General features: G+C 42.7%; 1 non-coding gene and 1 pseudogene across 1 annotated transcript; one reads left to right on the top strand and one right to left on the bottom strand.

Annotated features, from left to right (window-relative positions):
- Trnap-ugg (transfer RNA proline (anticodon UGG)) lies at nt 1-79 on the top strand. Its single transcript has one exon. It is a non-coding gene; the product is annotated as a tRNA-Pro (tRNA).
- A 6,452-nt stretch (nt 80-6,531) lies between these two features.
- Nucleotides 6,532-7,147, bottom strand: LOC124974480 (SREBP regulating gene protein-like; annotated as a pseudogene).
- Nucleotides 7,148-8,598: the final 1,451 nt, after the last annotated feature.

Genomic DNA, 8,598 nt, shown 5'->3' with positions numbered 1-8,598 from the left:
GGGGATATAGCTCAGTTGGTAGAGTGTTTGCCTTGGAAGCACAAGGCCCTGGGTTCAATCCCCAGTACCGATACCCCCCCCAAAAAAAGAATTGCCATTTTGTGTTGCCAAACATGCTATGCTAGGCAACTGTTGGGGTACAGAGGTGAAATTTTCTCATGGGAGAAGCATTTCCTACATGACATGGAGTCTTAGGGTAAAATAGAATCTGTTTGGTCATTGTCCATATAGCCTGGCCCATAACAAAACCAGGACTAAATATTTCGCTAAGAACTTCTATTACTAACTTAATAGAAGATTTATATAGAAAAAGCTAATGTATTTAGATACAATGCCTATTAAGTGTATGTGACAAAAATGAAATATGAGGATTATGAATTCAAATTTTTCAGGCCTCTAATATTAGACATTTTTATCCATATTTTGGCCACTTCTTCAACAGAAGCCAATTCTCAAATGTGAGTCACAGACTCAGTGAATATACCTGCATCTCTCCCAGGATTGGTTTTCTAACACGTTAGGGAAGAGACCTTAGGATATATGGGTGAGCCTTCAATGTTCAAGGAGTATGGGCAGATAAAGGACTGCAACAGGCAGTTAGCTCATATTTTCTATTCCAGACATTTCTGCTTTAAATATTTTACTAGCTGTGGATAGAGCTGGGAAGGCTTCCAGTGGGCCACTGCAAGACACATCTTTACTCTGTGGTGTTCATTTATCCAAGATGTAACTTACCTGTGTTAACATTACCCCCTTATCAGCACAAGTAATTAAGAGTAGGTTATAGTATTTCAAGAAATTCAGCACAACACCAAGAAGCACAAGGAGGAGTGCAAGCAGTCAATATTGGATTACATAGTGAGATGATGCCTTTACAATGTTTATGGCCTATAATGTTAACCGAATAAAGGGGGAAACACCCTGTGAGTGTCACACAATTGTATCAGACTATTAAACAGTACAATAACATAGAGAAGTTTATTTAGTTCTCACAAATAATTTTGCAGATCTATACAGTGAAAAGCTAGACTGACCTAGGGGTAAAAATCCTTACACTGAGAACAAAATATCTTTTAGTCCCATAAATCATATGTAATCAAATGTTAAGGGAAAATATTCCATAACCACGTGGGTTGTGCAGAATCTATTTAATGTCATATGCATTTACTTTTTAGCCAAACTGGGCAAAAACAATGTAACCTTTTGCTTTTTTATGCATTTCAAAATTCACTTATATCAATGTTCCTTTCCACCCCAATTCATTCCATTACCAAACAGGAATGAGATAATGGGTAAGAATAGTATTCTTGATTGTTTCTCTTTTTTCCCTTGGAATAAAACTTTTTCAAAATGTTTTAAAAAGTTTTGTTAAAACTTTTTTGAAGTTGGAAGGATAACAAAAGTTATAAATTTTTCTTCAAGCAAAATAAATAAGTAAATAGGCATTAAATGTCAGTAATTCATCTTAATTATTAGTTATCCACTTGGTGAGGATCTTACAGTCATGTATATAAGCACTGCCCAGGGATATGCCCAGTTCTTACTGTCACAGGAGCAGTGACTATATCCCACATGCTGGACCTTTCTTCATTTTCTTCTCTCCTCAGTCAGAGGGTGTGATAGCCAGAAGGCCACATGATTCAATGATTCCCATCTCCTGGTATCTATGTCACCTTTGTGTAATCTCCACCTTCACTTTAACAAGGTGGTCAGTGTGACCAATACAATATAAAGTGTATGGTAGAAGTGACAATGTCACTTTCCAGATCAGGTTATGAAGGACACTGTGACCCACTCTTCGTTCTGCGATTGGGTCATTAGCTCTGTGTTTAACCAGTTACAATGTCTTCAGGGCATTCAGTCAGCCCTTTGGAGAGGCCAGTGGGCAGTGGAGACCTGCCCACAACACTCAAGGGAGGGCTCAGTTGACTGCAGCCTCATGAGAAACATTGTGGCAGAATCAGCCAGCTACTCCACCCCTATTGCTGACCCTCAGAACCCGTGTGAGAGAACATGTTGTGGTTTGTATCTGGAATGTCCCCAAAGTCTTTTGTGTTGAAGGCTTGTCCCCAGTGCAGCAATGTTCAGAGGTGAGACTTTTGGAAAGAGATTGAATCATGAAGGCTCCCCTCTCATCAATGGATTAATCCATCCTCAGCTGAAAAAATTATTGGTAGTTGGTGGGACTCGCTGGGGGTGAGTCCTAGAAGGTATTTCTTGTCCTCTGCTCCTTCCTGTCTCTTTCTGCTTCCTGGCAGCCATGAACTCAGCAGCTGTCCTCTAACATGCTTTACTGTGATGATTTTTCTGCTTCGGAGCCAGTTGACTGAAACCTTGTTCTAAGCAGCTGGGTTGGGAGGTAAGTTGACACATAGCAATAGGTAACTAATACAGAGTGCTGTTGTTCATCTGTAAAAGGCTCTGCCCCTCCCTCCCTGTGCCCTCTCCACTCTGTCCAGGTCACTTTGAGAACACTCAGACACACAGTTCATAACCAAAAATGTGTCCTCTGCCCACCAAGGTCTCTGAGAGCACCTATGGCACTGGGGTCTTTCCCTGTCACCAGGCTTTATTTTTCTACTAGCACAGTGCCTGCCTTTGTAAGTGTTCAATAAGTGTTTGTTTAGTAGATCTGGATATTTTGGTTTCTTCCCAGAGTCTGAAAAATCATGCTTAGCTCAAATACCTACTCAGTAGGATTTGTTGATCAAGTAAACAACCTACAAAACTTATTGCCAGTTCAAAATTATCACTCATCCCTTCAATATGACACTGATCAAACATTCTTCAGCTGATAATCTGAGCATAAAAGTACTTTAAAATACACAGTTCTTGTCATGGAAATTAATATTTATAATTAACTAAAATTAGAACAACTACTGTTGGAATTCTGTAATGAGAACTCTCTGTCATCTTTTCAAAAAAATATACAAATTTTTATATACTTTGTAAGGCAGAGTCACCTAAGCAAAGGTTGGCCAAAGATCATCAAGAAAGATCTGGCTTCTGTCCTTTTGAGGGCAGTATGAGAGAAAACATGAGTGATATTTCTAAAGCCTGTCACTGTGAGATGCTCAATTGATGGTCGTGTGTGTGTGTGTTTGTGTAGTGACTACAGGCATGGAAAGTATCTAATCAACTCACTTTAGTGTCTGCTGCCTGCCTGCTGTGTGCCAAATGACCTGACAGGTGCTGAAGTACAGAGGAACAGATAGCATGACAGATTCCACAGACACACTAAGCCTGTTTCCTGCCAGGTCCTGTGCTGGTATTTGCAGAGCTCACTATGCAGTGGGAGAAACAGACATGGATGCAAAACCATCCTGAGGTAACAGCCATTTGAGTAAGGAGCCTCTTCTGTGGGACACAGAACAGCGTAACTGACCACTGAAAGAAGCACTTCCTCCAGAGGCTGACTGTGACCACTCACCTGCTCACTCAACTGACAGTTGCTGTGCACTGGCTATACAACACTGTCCCTGGCACACACAAAGTGGACACTCAAAGGTGGTTCAAGACAAATATACCCACATGGAGCCCATGATATATCCAGCAAGACAATGAGTCATGTGATTGGATCTTAGACAATAAGGATGGGGTGCAAAGTTTTTCTAGATGGGGTCAAAGAGGCATTAGGAATCTCAAGAACAGGGTCTAAAAAAGCAATGAGTGGTGAAAGACTGCAAAAATGGCCCTGTTAAAAGAGGTAACAGCAGAGATAGGGTGTGTACAGCCTGGAGCAGGCAAGTTTGAGAATCACCTCTGAAGTGGTAGCAAGTCTGCCACCAGAAGGCAGAAGTGTGTTTCCAACAGGGCAGATTCAGCATCCCCTGACCCAGCAACGAAGCTGAGGCATTGCTAGAGTGCAGAGGCAGAGTTTCCAGGACCATGCTCATGTTGCTCCTCTGAGCTTAGCACTGAGCCTTGCACAAAGTAGGCACTCACTCTCAGGACAAGCACAGGAGGTGAAGAGATTATAGAGTGGACTGGGGCCTGTGGAGGTCCAAAGGAAGCCTAGAAAAATAGGTATGGCTCTCACAACGCTGCCTGGATTCTCCTCTCTGAGCAGGACACTGTGTTTTCAGAGTAGGGACTACACTGTGGTTTCATATGCAATTCCTAATTCCAAGTCAAGATTGGGTTTTCTATGCACAATATCAGTCCTCATGGAGATGAAAAATACTGAGCATTAATGTCTTCTTAACACCTCTCTAAGGAATGCGGCTCCCAAGTGCACGTCACTTGGTCCAACAGTTCCACCTGTGTCCTGCTTCACAAGGACGTCTCACAACCTTCTCATGAGGGTGGCAGACGTTCCAGTGTTGGCTCACTGACAGTTGGTGTTAGGTAACTTTTCTCAGAAAGAGTTAAGCTACTTATTTAGTTCCTTTGTTCATTTTTTCCTTCTTTTCCTAGCCCTTTCTAAAAAGGATTTGAAGAGGCCTAAAATGTATAATCTGGTTTCATAGGATGGGCCCAAATTTATCTCATTGTTTCTTTTCTGCTTTGTCCTAGGAAAACTGGAGCCACAAAGATTGGGCCTTCTGGTCCAATCTCAGAGAATGAGTTCCTGGAGGTAGGCAAACCAGCAGTGATGAAGAGTACAGTTTTCTCATGAATTTGGGTGAGGTAGTTGTTCACAGGGCCTTTCTCAGCCTTCATCATCTCTATCAACATTGGTTGTGAGCATGTCCTCTCCAGACTTACCCCACTCTTAGTAACAGAAAAAAACTGGAAGCTATTGCAAAGGCCACTATTGCACAGGAAACCTGATGTTGCCCAGGGAAGGCCAGGACAGGTGAAGAGAGGCCTTGTATGTTCCAGACTCAGGCCTGGCAGCCTCTGCAGCCCTGTCATCTGCCTGCAGGGACCTCTGGAGACCTAACTGTGGCAGAGCCAGATGGCTGCCTAGGTTACTAGGTCAGCTTATGTTTTGCAGGGAGGAGGGACTTGGAGAGGGATGATGAAATATCTCCCTCTGGAGTCCAACCTCTGGTATCGCAGGCTGCTCTTGCCCTCCTGTGACATGTCCATTATCAGAGCCCATAGAATGAATGTTACCACTCTATTTATGTGGACATTTGTTCCAGGGATTGACCCCTCCCTAGGACCACTCACTGTGGGACATCAAATTTACAGAAGTCTTAGATATAGGAAACACTGACAGTAGTCCAAAAGGGTTCCTTCTAGGTTATCTATTGTATAATTGGAAAAAATTCAAACTAGGTATAGAAAAATATACTTCTGCAACACTGCTTGGCCTCCATATGTGCTTGATAATCAAGAAGGATGAGCTCCTAGTTTTAACACCATTAACAACTAGATCTCTACTGCAAAAGACAAAGAAAACAGACAGAAGTCCCTTATGTGCAGGTTTTTATGGCCCTCAGTCAAGATACAGAAAGATTACAAAAATATGCAAGTAAGACTTCTATGGCCACACTGGTAAGGTGAATAGCCTGATTGTCCCCACTTGGGAAGACCTGGTCCCTCTTGTTCTTACTGAAAAATATGTCTTCCATGAAGTGACAGGGTGCAAATGCCCATAGGGGTCCAGAAATCCAGATTGTTATCACATCAAAGGAGCTGTGAGTCTTGTTTGGCATAGCAGGTGATTGACTTGCCTACTTTAAAACATTTCTTATAAACAATTTTAAAATAGTCCTCCACTTGCAATGATAGGGATCACCTACAGATTTTAGTGACTTCCTTTCTTCTCAATCTCTGCTTGTACTAAAAATAAAGGTGTTTTCAGAATTGTTAGCACAGATTTTTGCCTGGGTGACTGTCCAGCCAAAGCTGTATTTATCTTTGTTGGATGTTTGAGGAATGCAATGTCTATTGTTTTCTGTATTTTAGGCATGATGACTCTTAGTGTTTTCTTTCTTAGTGTTTTCTTTTTCTCAAAGAAGCAAGTGAAAATGACTGACACCTTGATTTTCATGGGTAATATACAACCAACTATACATTAAATGTAATTAAGATAAATATTTGTAAAACTAATCATATAATTTAAAATATGAAAACTATATGAGAGAGGTAAAACAGCTGAATCATTTGTATGTTAAAATATGTTTTTAAAATTTTCTTGAATATATTCAACTATAATGGTAAGGCATTTTTCTACATACAACATCATGTGTTTCCTACTATTCCAAAGGAATCTAAGAAATAATTTTACAGGGAAGAACTCAGATCAATATAGAAGTGAACACCTGGTGTCTGATAAACACAAGTTCCAGATCGCTGTGTGGGTGCTAATGCTGAGTCTCCCAGGAAGACCAACACCACTCCCAGCTCAGCTTGCAGTTCTTTCCTCTGGCCCAGCCAGAGGTTCCAGTCTGCTTTATAGAAGAGCTATACCAGATGTAGCCCAGGTGGTAAAGCCAGTGGACAGCACAGGGAGTGGTCACAGTCAGAGTATCACCACACCACCTTGTCTCCTTGCACTGGATTGGCCTGGACACTTAAGTCTGACTCTGTGCAGTGCATTCTCTGGCAGTGTCTCAGTGCTTGGATTACAGAGGGCCATCACATGGGGAAGTGATTGAGAGGGGTCTCTCCCTAGCAGAACTTGGTTATAGGGTCCTGGTAGGGGTTCTCATGCTGCACATTCTGGGAAGAGGTCCTGCACTTAGCCAAGCACAATTGGAAGTGATCTTCCACAGCCATAAAGAGGCTCTGGAGTTCCACAGCTGCCCTGTTGAGGAAGGACTCCAAGAGGAGTTGCTTGTTGGATTGCTGACCCAGGACATGCAGTACTGCAGGTGCTGCAGCAGCCATTGACCAGGCAGCTATTGCAGCAGTACTGCTTTGTGCTGGGGATGCTTGACATCACAGCAGTCATTGGTCAGTAGATTCTTCCTTTCACAGACATACCCTCAGTCATCCATGATGAGGTGCTTCCCTTGAAAGGAGTGCTGGCACTGAATTCTTGGCTGGCTGCTATTGCCCAAGTTAAATTGCACTTTCCATGGAATGGATTGATCTTGGTCTTGAGGCTGGAGGAGATTCTGACCTCTCACTGCCCTTTTTTCCTGCTTCAAGAGCTGCTGAGGACTTAAACTAGTCAGAGCCTGAAGACCAGGGTCAGCACCGACCTCTTCTGCAGGAGACAGCATCACACCATGGCAGCCAGGTTCCCCATTCTTGTGGTGATTGGGGTTACACTGGGGAGCAGAGCAAAGTCAGAGCCTGAGGCCCAGTGGCATGGCCCCTTCATGCCTGGCAGCCCCACCACTTGCTGCAACCCTGGCCCCACAGTCCACAGCCCATTTTGTAAGTTAAAATATTGAAACATCCATTGCTAATCATAAATTCAAATATTCTTGGCTTAAGATCTATAAAAGACAATATATTTGGGTCTCTTAAATGTGTTTTTATAAATTGTATGTAAAAAACAGCAAAAAATTTATATGTGAAAAAGTAAAAATGTTGACCTTCTTCCTGGGTGTTCATTCAAATTACTAAGAATTAAAACCAATTCACATATAATTCAAGATTCTAAAAAGTAACACCTGAGGAGCCTTGACTGACCTTAACAGTAGGAATGCACTATCTACTTAGTCTGGAATGTCCAAGAGGAAAGTATACCCAAAGACAATTGTGTCATCTTATGGGTACAAGAAAAGTCATATGCAAAAGACTGGGTTTAACTTTAGGGGTCTAAACCCCAAAAGTGGGGACCCATCCAAGTCCAGTAACCCATTTCTCCAAACAGCTAGATCCTGTGAGTCAGAGAGTATCAAACTGTTTAAAAGCAATAGCCATGACTCCTTTGGTAGTTAATAGGGCCTCCCATTTAACCTTGGGACAGCATGTGGAGGTCCAGCTCCTCCCACCTGTCACCCCATATCATATTGTAACAATCCCAGCCAGTGAGTAACATGAGTGTCTTTATTTTACAGAAAAGGAAACAGGTTTGAAAATGTACAGTAACCAATGACTCTTCAGTCAGAAAGAGACAGAGCCTACCTGGGGTGGCCCCCTCAGGCCAAGATCAAAGAGGATGTAGAGCTAAAACACAGTGCCCAGGCTCCATTTCTCTTTCTGCTGTATACTGACCAGGTTCATCCCAGGAACCCCAGATGTGTTCACTACTGGAACCACTTGCCATGATGCCCTTGATTTTGCCCTTGAAATGGCCAAACACTTTTCCCTTCAGTCTGAGGCAAAAACTCACACCTGCCCTTTTATGCCCTCCTGAGAAAGGTTCAGAGTGAGCCAGCCATGCCACGCCAGCTAGCAGAAGGAACAGTTTCTCGCAGTGTCCTTCCTGGCAAGCCCACGGTCTCAATAGAGTGTTTTTTATCGAAAGTTGATAAAGGACTCCAAGAAGCTCTGTCACCTTCTCTATCAGCTTCGAATACAAGGATGAAAGATGACCCTTTTGAGATACCTTAATTACAGTCCTGTAGATGCAATGAAATGGGCTAAATGAGATTCTGATATCTCATTCAAATCCATGGCGCATACCATCCCCATGCGGCTGCCACCACTGACTCTCACAAGGGCAGATGCACAGAAACGGCCCTGAAACAAATATGTGGGACCTCATACAAGTCTCCTGTCTGCACATTTCTGTCCCTTCAGATGTAA

Source organism: Sciurus carolinensis, unplaced genomic scaffold (assembly GCF_902686445.1).
Source record: "Sciurus carolinensis unplaced genomic scaffold, mSciCar1.2, whole genome shotgun sequence".
NCBI classification, from domain to species: domain Eukaryota; kingdom Metazoa; phylum Chordata; class Mammalia; order Rodentia; family Sciuridae; genus Sciurus; species Sciurus carolinensis.
Note: the sequence above shows the minus strand (reverse complement) of the source record. Positions and strands in the feature narration are given on the sequence as shown.